Here is an 18,446-nt window from a genome sequence, read left to right on the forward strand (position 1 = left end):
CAGTATATGTAATCAGTAGCACAGCTGCATACAGTGGAACCTGCATTGGGCTAAAAACAACAATGCCTCCAGCAACCCTGTCTCAGATCATTTAAAGAACACCCAGGCTGTTGAATGATTTTGAGTTATCCATTTTGTTCTTGCAAAATTGTGATCAATGTTTTTGTTTCTCATAAAAATGACAGATGATATTTATAGATATTTTTAAAGCAAGATATGAGTCAGATGCCAGTGTATAAAACATTTTTTGAAAACATAAATCTACAAATAGAACTCCAAAGGAATCAAAGAGAACAACTCACACATAGTTCAAACATTCAAGGTTAAGAAGATTTTCTTCTTAAAGTGACACTTTTCTTACTCAGCTACTATGACTGGGCATAATAAAGAAATACAAAGTGAGCCTTTGGAGACAAGACTGGGCATTCATTTCCTACATGCTGCCAAACAGATAGGAGAAGACAGAAAGAAAGTAAGGAAAAAGAACATAGGGTCTTAGCTACTCTAATGGGTGTTAGATGGAATCTAGGAGTCATTTTGATTTGCATTTCTATGATGACTAAAGACATTGAGCATTTCTTTAAGTGTTTCTCAGCCATTCGATATTCCTCTGCTGAGAATTCTCTTTTTAGTTCTGAACCCCATTTTTCAATTGGGTTATTAGGTTTGGTGGTGTTTAATTTCTTGAATTCTTTACATATTTTGGATATTAGACCTTTGTCAGATGTAGGGTTGGTGAAGATCTTTTCCCAGTCGGTAGGCTCTCCCTTTGTTCTGTTGACAGTGTCTCCTGCCTTATAGAAACTTCTCAGCCTTATGAGGTTCCATTATTTAATTGTTAACCTTAAGGCCTGGGCTGTTGATTCAGTAAGTTGTCTACTGTGCCAATGTGTTCCAGGCTCGTTCCCACTTTTTCTTCTAACCGATTTAATGTCTCTGGTTTTATGTTGAGGTTTTTGATCCACTTGGACTTGAGTTTTGTGCATGGTGACAAATATGAGTCTAATTGTATTTTTCTACATGTAGACAACCAGTTAGTCCAGCACTATTTGTTGAAGATGCTATCCTTTTCCATTAAATAGATTTGGTTTCTTTGTCAAAAATCAAGTGACCATACCTGCATTGGTTCATTTCTGGGTCTTTGGTTCAATTCCACTGATCAACCAGCCTATTACTGTGCCAGGACCATGCTGTGCTGGTGAGGATGTGAAGAAAGAGGAACACTCCTTCATTGCTGATGGGAATGCAAACTTGTACAACCACTTTGGAAATCTATCTGGCACTTTCTCAGAAAACTGGGAATAAGGCTTCCTCAAGACCGAGCTATTCCACTCCTTGAAATATACCCAGAAGATGCTCCACCACACAAGGACATATGCTCAACCATATTCATAGTAGCCTTTTTCATAATAGCCAGGACCAGGAAACAGTCTAAATATCCCTCAGTTGAATAGTGGGTAAAGAAACATTGGTACATTTACACTATGGAATACTACTCAGCTTTTAAAAACAAAGAAATTTCCAAATGTGTGTGCTAATGGATGGAACTAGAAATGATCATAATGAATGAGTTAACCCAGAAGAAGCAGAAGGACTCACATGGTATACACTATTTATAATTGGACACTAGGCAAAAAGGCATTTCCCATGAAAGTCTTCACTTACTAGGAGATTGGGATAGATGTGAGGACATCCCACTGGGACTCTAGGTAAGAGAAATAAGGAGATGAGGAAATAGAAGGACCCAGAGGGTCCTAGAAACCTACAGGAAGAACATTGTGCTGGGTAGATCGGTCTGATCAAACTATTGCACTAACCAAGAACAATACAAGTAGTAAACATCAAACCCCTACTCTAATGTACCCAATGGACAGGGCATTCTCCACAGTTATGTGGAGAACAGGGACTGACTCTGACATGAACTTTGGTGCTCCATATTTGACCACCTCTCCTTGGTGGGGAGTCTTGATGACACTCAAAGAAATAATAAGCAGGCTACCAAACTGAGACTTGATAGCCTATGACCATATAGTGTGGGAGGAGTTCCCTCTCCATCTTAGACCTAGGGGAGGGGATAGGGTGAAAGCAGGAGGCAGGGAGGAATTGGAGGATACAAGTGATGGGATAACAAATGAGCTGTAATCTGAATAAATTAATAAAATTAAAATTAGAAAAAGGTAACACAGAGTCTTTGTTCTACGTTATTTTTTCATAGTCTCTAATACAAGGGTTACCACTTTTATCAACCAGGTCTTTCATTACTTTTTACTTTCTTATAATCCACCACTGAACTTTAAAAGGAAATGGAAAAATACTTTATTATAATTCAGTTCCCAAAATATACTAAATTCTAAACAGTACTTTCAAATTTCAATGCCAAGAAATAAAAATAAAATATGCGAGGCTTGTTTACAGGACTTGAGAGTTAAGCTCAAAGAGGCCATAGGATTTGTATGAACATATAGTAAAGCTTAATTAACATCCAAAGTATAAAGTATTGTAAAGTCTACTTGAAGAATCACTTTTAGATTTAATTGATCCAGTTCAGTAAACATTATGTGATTTTTTTGTTTCCAACATTTTCTTCCATTAATATGTATGTAATTATCTAGAGTAGAAGAAGCTGCTTTGTGGTCTTGGTAACTTTTGCGAATCATCCTCTAATTAAACCCCAGGAGCTTACAATTAGGTGAGTCTTAAGGAATCCTCAAGTAATCAAATGTAAGGAAGAAGAATCTCCTCCTACTTAAAAACATAACTCAAAGAGTAACAAGAACTCAAGGAAGAGATCTTTACTCCCCAGGGGTAGTAGAAAAGAAAAGAACAGAAAAGAAAAGAAAACAAAAGGAGGATAAAATTCAATAATCCTTCTCCCAAAGTCTAGAAATGATTTTAAAAATGAAAGAAAAGGTGATGGGGAAGTTACAACATTAACTAAAAGATGTGAGAGTGGGAAGGGTGTTAATGGAAGGAGATTGGTTGTAACATCTGGGAAAAGGTAGAGCAAAATGTAAAAGGAAAGGATTGACAGTATGGAGTAACTCCAGTGCTTACCAAAGAGTGATTGGGCAACTGGTAGGATTTTCAAAATGTCTTAGCAGAGGACCCATTAATGTTAAACTCAGCAATAACTATCTTGGTAAATCAAAATTATTTGCTTCATTAGCTTAAGATCTAAGTGAGAGAAAACCATTAAGCAGGTGTAACAAATGGCACAACCTACGCCCTGAGGGTGTGGATGAACAGGCTTGCAATGATACTGGAAATTCTCAAATATACTGTGGGCAGGATGGCAACCCAATAAGGATTGTTGACACATTTCACATTTCCTATGGTTGTCAGTAACTACGAAAAAAATGATGATAAGTGTCACGTGCACATATATTTTATGATTCTGCCTCAAAATTTATTTCAACATAATTGTATTTTGCTTAACACTCTTATTTAGTTTTATATGTATTTTCTAACTACACTATTAGCTGAATGATAGAAACAACTTTCATCCAATGTGGTTTTTTTTCTGAAAATTTTTCTTTTTAAGATTGATTAAGTTGCTTGAGTAAATTTACTAATAATTACCTGTTTTGGAGAAATGAGATGATCACTGAATTTTTTTCTGAGTAAAATGGAACACAAGGTTTTAGTAGTTACCTAGAAACTACAGGTTTCAAGGTCACTAAAGATAGAATACAGTCTTAATCAGCTTTTGTCCTGCTGAGAGAGAAGGCTGGCCCTTCTCTAAGTTACTTTGTATTTTGTAAAAATGTGGCTTTTGAGCTGCACCCAGTGAGCATTTTATGAAGCACAATTTGATTGTATTTTTAGTGCAAATGTAGAGGCACTATGGCTCTGCACCATATTGTCATTATGAAACAACCCCCTAAATAACATGTCAAGTATGTTGGGAATGCTGAAGCACATAGGCATACTGAAATCGTTACAGAGGGGTTGCTCACATTCATGCAGAGAACGTCAAAAGGAGATTTTATTTCAGCTATTACATTGGGCAGTTCATAGCCCCTGCCACTTTAATCTGCTACTGATGTGCACATATGAGGTGCTCACACACACACACACACACACACACACACACACACACACACACACACACACAACACACACATTTAAAAATAAAAGAAATTTGTAAAAAGAAAAAAAACAACCACAACCACATCATAATGAGGAGATGTGAGAACTAACAGAACAGGTGGATTATGGGTATGAGGAACCAGGGAAAGGGGGATGAGTGGCAATGGAGACCATACAGAGTCCTGGGAATCAGACTCTAGAGACCAGACTCAAGGTGAAGATAAAACTTTATTGTGTAGGGTATAATCATTTTTACAATTGAAGGGCCAATTGTACTATCCGAGCTAGCCTCAAGAGCCAATAACAATCAATCAGGTTGGTGTAACTATAAGGAAATTGGGAGTGGGGCAAGGTCACCAAAGAAGGACAGAGGAAGCAGTTATCAACCTAGCCTGAGATCCATTTTGTGACCCCAGTGGTGTGCTATGTGTCCATAGTAGATCAACACTGTGTGCAGTGGATCAGGAGGTCTGGAGGACTCTTAGCAGCCACTGCTACCTTTCTCTCCATTCCCTAGGGGCCTCCAAAAGGTTTATCCTGAGACTCCCCACAATGGATGGAGTGACAAATGTAGCCTGCAGACACTGTGCAGGTGATTGGTGTGCCAATGGCTGGATTCAAAAAGAAAAAAAAAAAAAAAGGTAGCCTGTCAACACTGTGCAGGTGATTGTCATGCCAATGATCACACTGGCTGGTCATCTCACTATTCAGAATAAATAAGAAGATATCTAGAGGTCACCAGAACTTCAACTCTTCTTCTTCCACATGGATTGTATGTCCCATACAAATTCCTCTTTGTTTTTTTTATTGAATCCTTCACCTGGAGCCATCTTGTATGTCATTTCTGAGACACTGTCCATCCTGGTCCTCCTAGGGATATCTCAGTCAAGGCTCACATGTGAAACACACGAAGCTACATTTCAGTTTCAAATGCCACCCGTATCTCAAAACAGTGTTGTTAGTATTCGAACCAACCACAAGCAGTTAATATTTGAATCCATATAAGTTCTCTGCCTCTGATAGCTTAATGACTGTTTGAAGTCTGCAGGCTCTTCATTTTTGAAGACACTCTGAAAAAAAAAATATATATATAGTCAGAACTATATGAAAATTATATGAAATGTACATATTGTTTGATCATTAATATTAGTAATTACCACTGGAATAAAATAACAATATAAGTTAGACAATAAAAATTATTTTCAGGCCTAACATGTACATTTGCTAGATTAGATTTTAGGTGAAATATACTTTAATAATGCGATCACATTCAGATGAAGAAATTAAAGTAGATCCAACAACAACTCATAGAAGAAAATTTCTTACATTTAGATTTTTTTTCACTTTTATCCCAATTAAAACCCCATCCTCATACTCCCTACCTCTTCCCTAGTCCTTGGAAAACGGAGCCCTCCGCCCCTAACATCTGACCTCAGCTATCAAGTCTCATCTGGACTGCCTATGTCCTTTTTTCTGTGGCAAGAAAAGGCCAGAATCCATGTCAGAATAGAATAGTTCCTACTCCACATATTATGAGACTCACAGAAGACTTCTGACTACTACACCTGAGCAGAGGGTCGAGTTCATCCTCATGCATGGTCCTTCCACTTCCAGAAGACTCCCTGTGTACCACCCAGATTATGCTAAAGAAAGAGATGGCAGATTTAGTAAACAAATAAATAAAACAGGTTTCGCAAAGATCTAATGATAGTAGAAGACATATAAAAAATATGATAATTCATCATGTTTTGGCTTTTTGTGTTTGGTAGCCTTGAAGAAAACATCTTTCCTATCTTGGTAAGTTTAAAATCTGAATGAAAATCAATATCTATCATATTTTTTCTTTTTTTTCCTTTATTAATTTATTCTTGTTACATCTCAAAGGTTATCCCATCCCTTGTATCCTCCCATTCTTCCCTCCCTCCTATTTTCCCCTTATTCCCCTCCCCTATGACTGTTCCTGAGGGGGATTACCTCCCCCTGTATATGCTCATAGGGTATCAAGTCTTTTCTTGGTAACCTGCTGTCCTTCCTCTGAGTGCCACCAGGTCTCCCCCTCCAGGGGACATGGTCAAAGGTGAGGCACCAGAGTATGTGAGAAAGTAATATCCCACTCTCCACTCTACTGTGGAGAGTGTTCTGTCCATTGTCTAGATCTGGGTAGGGGTTTAAGGTTTACAGGCTGTATTGTCCTTGGCTGGTGCCTTAGTTTGAGCGGGACCCCTGGGCCCAAATCTGCCTATCGCAATGTTCTACTTGTAGGTTTCTAGGACCCTCTGGATCCTTCTACTTTGCCTTTCTCCCATGAATCTCTCATCTAGAGTCCCACTAGAATGTCCTCTCCTCTGTCGCAGTTTCCTGGTAAGTGAAGGCTTTTGTGGGACATGCCCCTTGGGCTAGTATGCAGATATAAGTGAGTATATACCATTTGAGTCTTTCTGCTTCTGGGTTAACTCACTCATTATGATCATTTCTAGCTCAATCCATTTATCCACAAATTTCAGGAATTCCTTGTTTTTAATAGCTGAGTAGTATTCCATAGTGTATATGTACCACAGTTTCTTTATCCATTCTTCGACTGATGGACACTTAGGCTGTTACCATGTTCTGGTTATTATGAATAAGGCTGCTATGAACATGGTTGAGCAAATTTTCTTGTTGTATGCTGGAGCATCTTCTGGGTATATTCCAAGGAGTGGAATAGCTAGGTCTTGAGGAAGCCCTATTCCCAGTTTTCTGAGATAGCAACAGATAGATTTCCAAAGTGGTTGTACTAGTTTGCATTCCCACCAGCAATGAAGGAGTGTTCCTCTCTCTCCACATCATCGCCAGCATGTGGTGTCGCTTGAATTTTTGATCTTAGCCATTCTGATAGGTGTAAGATGGAATCTCAGAGTTGTTTTGATTTGCATTTCCCTGATGATTAAGGAGGTTGAGCATTTCTTTAAGTGTTTCTCAGCCATTTGCTGTTCCTCTGTTGAGAATTCTCTGTTTAGTTCCAAGCTCCATTTCTCAATTGGGTTATTTGGTTTGATGGTGTTCAATTTCTTGAGTTCTTTATATATTTTGGATATTAGACCTTTCTCAGATGTGGGGTTGGTGAAGATCTTTTCCCAGTCTGTAGGCTGTTGCTTTGTTCTCTTGACAGTGTCTCCTGCCTTACAGAAGCTCCTCAGCCTCATGAGGTCCCATTTATTAATTGTTGACATTAATGTCTGGGCTGTTGGTGTTCTGTTCAGGAAGTTGTCCCCTGTGCCAATATGTTCCAAGCTCTTTCCCATTTTTTCTTCTAAGTGACTTAGTGTCTCTGGTTTTATGTTGAGGTCTTTAATCCACTTGGATTTGAGTTTTGTGCAAGGTGACAAATATGAGTCTGGTTGCATTTTTTTACACATAGACATCCAGTTAGACCAGCATCATTTGTTGAAGATGCTATCTTTTTTCCATAGAATGGATTTGAATTCTTTGTCGAAAATCAAGTGACCATATGTGTGTCGATTCATATCTGGGTCTTCGATTCGATTCCACTGGTCAACCAGCCTGTTGCTGTGCCAGTACCATGCTGTTTTAATTACTATTGCTTTACAGTACAGTTTGAGATCAGGTATGGAGACTCCTCCAGAGCACCTTTTATTGTACAGGATTGTTTTAGCTATTCTAGGTTTTTTCTATTTCCATATGAAGTTAAGAATTGAACTTTCTTTTTTTTTCAAACAGTATTTTTTTCTCCTTTATTAATTTATTCTTGTTACATCTCAATGGTTATCCCATCCCTTGTATCCTCCCTTTCTTCCCTCCCTCCCATTTTCCCCTTATTCCCCTCCCCTATGACTGTTCCTGAGGGGGATTACCTTCCCCTGTATATGTTCATAGGGTATCAAGTCTCTTCTTGGTAACCTGCTGTCCTTCCTCTGAGTGCCACTAGATCTCCCCCTCCAGGGGACATGGTCAAAGTTGAGGCACCAGAGTATATAAGAAAGTAATATCCCACTTTCCACTCTACTGGGGAGAGTGTTCTGTCCATTGTCTAAAGCTGGTTAGGGGTTTAAGGTTTACTGCCTGTATTGTCCTTAAAAACAAGGAATTCCCAAAATTTGTGGATAAATGGATTGAGCTAGAAATGATCATAATGAGTGAGTTAACCCAGAAGCAGAAAGACTCAAATGATATATACTCATTTATATCTGCATATTAGCCCAAGGGGCATGTCCCACGAAAGCCTTCACTTACCAGGAAACTGAGACTGAATGGAGGACATCCTACTGGGACTCTAGATGAGAGAATCATGGGAGAATGGCAAAGTAGAAGGATCCAGAGGGTCCTAGAAGCCTACAAGTAGAACATTATGATAGGCAGATTTGGGCCCAGGGGTCCCGCTCAAATTAAGGCACCAGAATTGAACTTTCAATGTCTTTAAAAAATTGTGTAGGTATTTTGATAGGGATTGCATTGAATCTGTAGATTGCTTTTGGTAGGATGGCTATTTTTACTATGTTAATTCTCCTGATCCATGAGCAAGGAAAATCATTCCATCTTCTCATGTCATCTTCAATCTCTTTCTTTAGAGTTTTGAAATTTTTTTCAAACAAGTCCTTCACTTGCTTAATTAGAGTAACTCCTAAGTATTTTATATTGCTTGTGGCTAATGTGAAGGGTGTAGTTTTCCTAATTTCTTCCTCTGCAAGCTTGTCATTTATGTATAGGAAGGCTACAGACTTTTTTAGTTAATTTTGTATCCAGCCAATTTACTGAAGGTGTTTATCAGCTGTACGAGTTCTCTGTTGGAATTTTGAGGGTCACTTATGTACACTATCATATCATCTGCAAATAGGGATAATTTGACTTCTTCCTTTTCCATTTGAATACCCTTGATCTCCTTTTGTTGTCTTATTGCTCTGGCTAGAACTTCGAGTACTATATTGAAGAGATATGGAGAGAGTGGGCAGCCTTGCGTTGTTCCTGATTTTAGAGGAATTTCCTTGAATATCTCACCATTTACTTTGATTTTGGCTATTGGCTTCCTATATATAGTCTTTATTATGTTGAGGAAAGTGCCTTGTATTCCTGATCTCTCTAAAACTTTAAACATGATTGGGTGTTGGATTTTATCAAATGCTTTCTCTGCATCTAAAGAGATGATCATGTGATATTTTTATTTTCAGTTTGTTTATATGGTGGATTACATTGATGGATTTCCGTATATTAAACCATCCCTGCATGCATGGAATGAAGCCTACTTGGTCATGGTGAATGATATCTTTGATGTGCTCTTGTATTCGTTTTGCAAGTATTTTATTTAGTATTGTTGCATCAATGTTCATAAGCGAAATTGGTCTGAAGTTCTCTTTCTTTGTTGAGTCTTTGTGAGGTTTAGGTATTAATTAAACTATGGCCTCATAGAATGAGTTTGGTAATGTTCCATCCCTTTCTATCTTTTGGAGTAGCTTGAAGAGTATCGGTATTAGCTCGCCCTTGAAGGTCTGGTAGAATTCTGCACTGAAACCATCTGGCCCTGTGCTTTTCTTGGTTGGGAGACTATCAATGATTGCTTCAATTTCTGTAGGGGAAATGGGACTATTTAGTTTGTTTATGTGTTCTTCACTCAACTTTGGCAGGTGAAATTGTTCAAGAAAATCGTCCATTTCCCTTAGATTTTCAAATTTTGTGACATATATGCCTTCAAAGTAGGATCTTATGATTCTTTGTATTTCTTCAGTGTCTGTTGTTATGTCTCCCTTTTCCTTTCTGATTTTGTTGATTTCAATACTGTCTCTCTGCCTTTTAGTTAGTTTGGCTAATGGTCTGTCTATCTTGTTGACTTTCTCAAAGAACCAGCTCTTGGTTTTGTTGATTCTTTGGACTGTTTTCTTAGTTTCTAATTTGTTAATTTCACCCCTGAGTTTGATTATTTCCAGACGTCTACTCCTTTTGGGTGTTTCTGCTTCTTTTTTTTCTAGGGCTTCCAATTGTGTCATTAAGGTGCTTATGTGCGATGCTTCCAATTTCTTTTTAAAGGCACTTAGTGCTATGAATTTTCCTCTTAGCACTGCTTTCAATGTATCCCACAAATTTGGATATGTCGTTCCTTAATTTTCATTGAATTGCAGAAACTCCTTGATTTCTTTCTTTATTTCTTCCCTGACCCAGGTGTCATTTAGCAGAGAGTTGTTTAGTTTCCACATACATGTAGGCTTTTTGTTATTTCTGTTGTTGTTGAATTGCAGCCTAAACCCATGATGATCTGATAGGATACAAGGTATTATTTCAATCCTCTTGTATCTGTTGAGGCTTTCTTTGTGAACTACGATGTGATCAATTTTGGAGAAGGTTCCATGGGGTGCAGAGAAGAAGGTATATTCTTTCTTGTTTGGGTGAAAGGTTCTATAGATATCTGTTAGGTCCATTTGACCCATGGCATTGGTTAATGATGTTATTTCTCGGCTTAGTTTCTGTTTCAATGACTTGTCCTTCAGTGAGAGTGGGGTGTTGAAGTCTCCCACTATTATTTTGTGGGGATCGATATGTGGTGTAAGCCTTTTTAGCAGATCTTTTACAAATGTGGATGCCCTTGTATTGGGAGCATAGATGTTCAGAATTGTGATGTCATCTTGGTTGACTTTACCTTTGATATCATATTTCATCTATACTTAAAACATCTATCTAGACCTAAAATCATCTTAACCCATAAAAAAGCTAAACTTAATTGTAAAACTAAACTACCTGCTCTTCAAACCCATCAGAGAATTGAGAAGTTATAAAACTTAATTATTTGAGTAAACCTGTAGTGCAGGATAGTAACATTTATTTAATTCCTGATTGTTTCATGGGTCTTCTTGTTGTATGTAGAATTTGTATTTATGAGTAATAATATATACATATATATAAATAATAATAAGTGGGAAAATTGTGATAATATGTAACTATTCAGGAAGAGATAGTAGGAAACTTAAAATAACCCAAAAGAAATAAACACTTTCAAATCTTAGGAGAAAAGTTGCAAAGGACATTGCAGACAAAAGAACGAATTAGTAAATAGGAATATAAGACAAGGAAAATCATTGAGAATAAAGAACAGAAACAATATATAAGTGAGTGAAATGAGGGCTATTTGCAGGGGAAAATCATGAAACACACACTATAAAGTGTTCAAAAACATACTAAAAGTAACTAGCCGGAAAATGTTCAGATTTGATGAAAGACTTGGGCATAAACCTCAGGCTTGATTTCAACATATCTAACAAAATTTAAAGGCTGGGGACTCTGGAAGTGATGAACATTAAATTCCTCCCCCAGAAAAGTAGAATGGAGACTCCAGTGACTATTAGAGTAGAATAGCCAAAGCCAGTGATAGAAAATAGTAAAGCCAATGCATTAATAATTTTCTCTCTAATAAAATCAGCAAATTTGACAAGAACTATATTGAGTAAGAAGGAAATGCAGGAGACTCTGCAAAAACAAAGAGCACCACGAGAAATGGAGCAAATAACAGAAGATTGAGTGACCTCCTCATAGAAATGTGATGTCTACCTAGACCACAGAGCCATTACACATGGCTGCCAAATCTACATAACTGTATCGTCACTAAAGGATACATGATATCTAAGCAATGTCTAACTACTATCTGTCGTCTTGGTTTTTGCCAAAAAAAAAATATATATACTACCACCAAACAGAATCTATTCCTTCATTCTATGAGAGAAGGATTAGGCTGAGACTAAACCAGAAACAGTTATTACAAAAGAATGGTTCAAACATATTTTATGCAAGATTATCTTTAATACGTTTAAAAAACTGATTTGAGCAGCATGATACAATATTCACACATGGAGATCGAATTGAATTTATTTGTAGAAAGTGAGAAATTTTAAACATGAAAACTGATTAATATAATACCAAATGCTTGCATAATTAAGTAAAATGGGCATCTAAAAGTTCAATTGATTTGAGATAAAGATAACATTCAACAAAGAATAGACAATAAAAAAACATAACATATTACATTTTAAATACAGTGAATGTACTGGACAGCTGACAGGAGAAAGGGAAGGTGAGTGTTCTCTCCATTTTCTTCTCATATCAAATCACTAATGTTTAACAAAAGTATAATTTCACCGGTAACAGGATTCTGAAATACATATTACTTCATTATGAAAACAATATTTCCAACAGAACTATAGAAAACTAAATGGAGAACTCAATAACAATGTTACAGAATTGATTTTAATCAAACTGGTACCACCCTCCATTGATCGATCCAACATAGCACTGAATGCCTTAGGCAGAGAAAGCAAACACTCAAAAAAATAAACACCAACTAAATAAGAACAAAAAAATACATTATTTCCAATTCTATGCCATACATTTATATAATATTCCACAAAATCCCTTTAAAAGGGTAAGCAAATGTATTCATCCATTATTACTATTATGATCATCATCATCATCATCATCATCATCATCATCGTCATCATCATGTTTGCTCATAAATGTGGGTACTGACATGTCACGAAACACTTGTGGAGGTCAAAGATGATGAAACTTGCTCTCCAGCAGTATCTAGAGCTTCAATCTCCCTGGTTGCCACATTCCCTGAAGTGTGCTGAGCAGGCAAGAAGCCTGAATGTATAAAAGGATGCACAAAATAAAAGATTTTTTTCTATTCCTAAGAAATTATATCAATGTATTTTGTGAGAAATTTGGTACTGACAAGTAAAAAGAAGTTGCAGTATAAAATATTGTGTATAGGAAAATGATGTAGTGAATCTCATTAGTCTGTGCTAATTAAAAAAAAAAAACTCATGTTGTTTAAAAGTAATAAATAAAGTAGAAGAAAAATAATTAGACAAGAAAAAGAAAATCACAGTATGGAGATGGGAAGGTGAGGATCATAAAGAAAAATGATAGCTGAAGAATGAGAGACTGTAGACAAGGCCTTCATGTCAGCCATCATTTTGTTCAGTGAATTTACAATAATGGTGTTTTTATAAATTGGGTAAGAAAATAAGTATTCAGGAGAGATTGTTAGATGAATTAGTTCAATTACTTCAAAAATATTGTTGTACATCTTGTGGTATATTTTGTCTTTTATTTATTTATTTATTTATTTATTTATTTATTCTTGTTACATCTCAATGGTTATTTTAAGTCTTACATCTGGCATTTGAAAGTATAATCAGAAATTTCCTTGTACTTTTCTCAAAATAATAAAAAAAAATCCAAAAGGTTTTAATTACAAAAGCCTTTCATGTGTTTAATTATTAACGTGTAATTTACACTATGATTATTATGTAGAACCATGATAACAATGAAAATAGAAAAGATTGTAATTTCAAAACTTACATGTGAATGTTCTGAAAATGGAGAGGAAAGTGTAATCAGAATGAAAAGGGGTTTTGTACACATGGTTCTGTAGTTGATACTATGTGCTGCTCTTTCAGAGAGACTGGAGTCAGCCTCCTAGCACTCACTTCGGGAAACCCATAACTTCATTTCATTCCAGACACAGGGGATCTGATGCTATTTTCAGGCCTCTAGATGCACTTTAACCTAAGTTCACATATCCACACATGTAAACACTGGCACACACTCTATTTATATAATAAAAATAAATCTTTAAATATAAATGAACAAAAATTACAATGAGCCAGCTGTAATAGCATATATCTTTAATCCCAGCACCTCCAAAGCAGATCCAGTTAACTCTCTGTATGTTCAAGGCCAACCTGGTCTACAAAGCAAGTTGTAGACTATCTCAGTTAAATAGACTCTGATTAAAAATTAAATATGCAAATAAACAATACATGGAATAACTAATAAAATGAGAGAGTATAGGTGATCCTAGTTTTAGGTTCATAGACTTTTAAGGTAGATCATAAGTAGCTGAAGTAAAAACTAAACTTAAATCAAGAAATAGCATATTAAAGCAAGTGAAAACAGAAGCTCAGCTGAAGAAATGAAAATGTAAAAAACTGGTAAGAAAAAAAATTTATATTAATTGTTTAAGTCCTGTCTAACAGATCAAAATATTACAAAAATGTTTAAGACAAAACACAAGCATATTTATTGGTACACTATTTTCTTTCTAGATCCTCTCAATAATGCCAAATACTCAGAATACAGGGTGAGACATGACTGCTGATCTTCTCTGAATATTGAAAATTAATGGAAAGAAGATACTAACTAAGGGATGCCCAAGAAAACTGGAACCATTCATAACTTGTTTGGGAAAATACTGTTTTTGATAGTCTTAAGGGAAAAACACAAATGAGATTTTAAAACAGAAATCCCAGTGCCTGTATATAGCTTTCATAACAGCTTCCTATGAGTTTTTCGCCAGAAAGAGCTCCAAAAACCAATTCAGGATATTGCTAATATTCTTGCCTGCCAGAACTAGATATTAGATGGCAAGATTCTTTCAGAAAACACCTCAGTATTTTGATATCACACACACACACACACACACACACACACACACACACACACACACACACCAAACTGAAATACACCTGGAGGCTAATAATGTCCCAGAGTATGCTATGCAGAACTTTGGAGATGATTCAACTCTACCTGTATTAAATCATCCTCATGTGCCACATACTATTCTAATCTGCCAGGCAGGATATACACAACAATAAAGTAATAATTTAACTGTTCAGGGAAATAGCTAAGCCTTTCTTACCAGATCTCAGGCCCATCCCACAGCAAGAAGTACATGAATTATAAATCTGGTCCAAAGCTTATGGTTGATATGTGATAGGCCCATGAGGAAGATTACTACTCATATTTTGGTAAGTGTATTTGTAGTCTATCTTCTAAATGTGCATTTTTATACTCATGGGTTAATGCTGTCTTCAGCCTTGGTCTGTGCATACATGCATACATATGTGCGTGTGTGTGTGTGATATTGATGTTGAAACTGATAACTTGTCAATCTACTAAGAATAAGAGACTACTGAGTCCTCCTTATCTAAATAGAAAATCTTCCACACATCGATTCTCAATGGAAACATAATGGTCAAAATAATGTTCAGAGAATACTACAAGACACACACACACACACACACACACACACACACACAGAGAGAGAGAGAGAGAGAGAGAGAGAGAGAGAGAGAGAGAGAGAGAGAGAGAGTGAAAGGAACAGACAGACAGACAGAGACAGACAGAGACAGACAGACAGACAGACATGGAGAGACAGAGGGGTGTGTAAATGTGACAACAATGTATTTTATACAAACTTGAAAATGGCATCAATTAATAAAATTATTTAATTTATTTTTAAAAGCTTAGGTATTAATATAAGAATAATGATTATAAAATTAAATAAAGTATATATGTGATAAGGTTATAATTTCTATAGCAAAACAATAAAACTTTAGTTACAGAAATAGAAAATAGGCCACACATATAACCTAAACTCATGATTTATATAGACTATTTTCTGATTTAAGTTTAAACCAAGGCTGATATCATATAAGGAATATGTTATAAAATCAATGACTTGTAAAGTAATGTTAAGTTGGGAGTTACTCCTGCAAAATTAGAGCCTTAATTCTTTTTAGATCTTTTCTGATTTTCAGTTCCTAGACAGAGGTGAGAAAACACTGAGAGAAAAGATATATGCATCTGAGAGGCCTTATGGTGCTAAGAGGCATAGTGCAGTTAGACCAGATTGCTCCAGACTGCAGAGAAATGGATACAGACACCATGTCTAGCACATGTTTTCAATGCTACTAAGCTTCTGGTTATTGATTTGAGAGTCTTGAGAAAATTCTGTATATTGCACAGCTTCAAATATATTTGCCTGTAACCTGTGTTGTCACTGAATTATTTTAACACATAGTTCTACGTTTGTCCATATGATCTACAGAAAGAAATAACTTGATATTGTGAAGGATCAATGTATAGTTTTTCATTCAACCATCAGAAGCATCATAGAATTCAGCAACAATTGAGTATCTAAGGCAATGTTGTTTATTGACTGGTGGCATTTTATTAAAAGGATTTACCATGTAATCTTATAGAAAAGCAGATAATCTTGCCCCCAAAGATATATTTACCCAGATGTTTTACTGTACTTTGATTTCAACAGAAAATTACAGTAATTCTGAAATCATCAGAGCTTAGGAAGTTTTATAGCATTTACAACTGATAGTGAGTCCTTTTTCACTTTATGAAGAAACTTCAGATATACATTAGCTTGCTGTTGCCATTTATGTTTCAATTACATATATGAAAGAGAAGATATCATAGCTTTCAAGATGGTAAAAGCTGGACTAGAGACTCAAAGTGGTAGTTTGAAGATAGGAGAGAAAAGAAGAGTAAGAGGGAAAAAAATCAATATTCTCACTGATAAGAGAAAGCAGCTGAGAAATGAGCAGCATTGACTATCACACTAAAAGGAAAACAAGAAATCCAATGTGGATTTTGTAAAGAATTGTTTTAAGGTGCTAGAGAAAAGGCCTGAAGAGAAAGACACACTTAGATAATACCAAGGCAAGCTCATCGTACTTTCAAACCTAAGAGACACATCAAGGAACATACATGAAAGGGAAAATCATTGTGAGTTACCATACACATCTGGGCCTATATGCATATATATTCACATATATGTACAAACATACAAAAATATACTTGCTTTCATGAGTAGAGATGAAGTCATTATTTTTGCTTAAATGTGTCATATTTATTTATTTATTTATTTACTTATTTAATCTCTTTATTGCCTGATTCCAAACCCCTCTCTGCTCCCAGGACCTCCCTCGCTGCCCCCTTTCTCCCTCTTTGTCTTCTCAAAGAAAGGAAGGTCCCCAAAGGATATCAGTCCCCTGTGGCACTTCAAATAACAGCAGGAGTAAGAAAATCCTTTCTCACTGGGGCCTGAAAAGGCAGCCCAGCTAGGGGGAAGGGATACTGCAATTTAAATTAAGGGTATTTTCACAGCAGTCCTTACAGGTCAATACTTTTATCTCTATATAGCAAAACTAACATCAAAACAAAAGATAAATTGAAATATTTGTACTTGTGCTGGAATATAGCAAGATTGCAATAACTTTAGTTAATATATTAAGCAAATCAATTATTACTACTTTCTTTAAACCTTTATTCAAGATAAACAATAGATGGCATTTAAACAATTAAGGATTGTGTCAAGTTATGTATCTTCTCAGGCATGCCTTTATATTCATTATCCAAAGCCTAAAATTCCAGGGATGAAGGAAGAATATATCTAAACCTATATCTATATCTGTATATGTATATGTATTTCCAATTTTATTTTTGCCAGTGATTTGATTGGTTTTATACTCATTGAAGTTATTCTCATATGGTCCTACTCCTTCAATTAAAATGTTATCAGCCCACAGACAATTCTTGCTATGACTACCTAACCAGGGAAGCCTGCTTCTGAGTGCACCCTTAAGTGTCCCACATTGTAAAGATAATCTTAAATTCATATAAAATTGCTTCTGGGAGAAGCCGAAGAAGCTGCTCTGACCCAATTTTATGCCTTTCCTAAAAATTTTTTTTAAAAGTGTCTTTTCTTACTTCACAAGCCATTGCCCTATCTTCTCTTGATAGAAACTGTTACAGGAAACAGCGGGAGTCATTTAGTTCCACTTTAAACATACTCATTTTTAAGAGCTTTTGCTGGGACACAGAACTCAGGGGATATGAAAGAGAGAGGTCTAAGTTACTTCTGTGAGGGACCTTAGGAAAGAAAGAGACAGGAAGGGGCTTTCCAGTTACACCAACAGAGGCATGATCAGCTTCCTTTGTAAAGGTCACTGTCTTCGATGCTTGCTTAGATTTCCTTGCAATCTTCCTTTCACTAGATCTCCATGTATCAAAGGAGAAGACATGACTTGTACAGTAGAGGACAATGAAGAGGGGATAGCAATGGACATGAGTTTATACCCTCAATTGGGTGCACTTTGTGCTGTCATCTTGTGCATATATTAATTATCTGAGCAGTCATATTCTTATATCTGAGAGATAGTTGAGTTGATTTGCTCTGGACATCTGCTAGCTGATTCCCTTTATTCCTTGCTTCCATATGGGAGCAGTACCAGCTTCTGCTTTGCAGGCACATAACCTGCCTAACCAGTCCTGGTTTCATGTTTGTCGCTTGTGGCTAGCGTTACCGTCTCGTCAGCAAGAACGACGCTGCACACACAAACAGGATCCTTCTGCAGTAAAGCTTTACTGCCTCTTGAGAGGAAGAGCATAAGCTTACAACACGAAAAACGGAGACAGAGAGAGCAAACAGCTGAAACCCCTCCCTTACATAGGAAACTGTCCTCCGCTTAGGACGTGTCAGTCCCTGATTGGCTGTTGCTCATCGGGCGAGATGATGCCAC

This window comes from Acomys minous, assembly GCF_964271855.1.
Source record: "Acomys minous genome assembly, chromosome: 5".
Lineage (NCBI taxonomy): Eukaryota > Metazoa > Chordata > Mammalia > Rodentia > Muridae > Acomys > Acomys minous.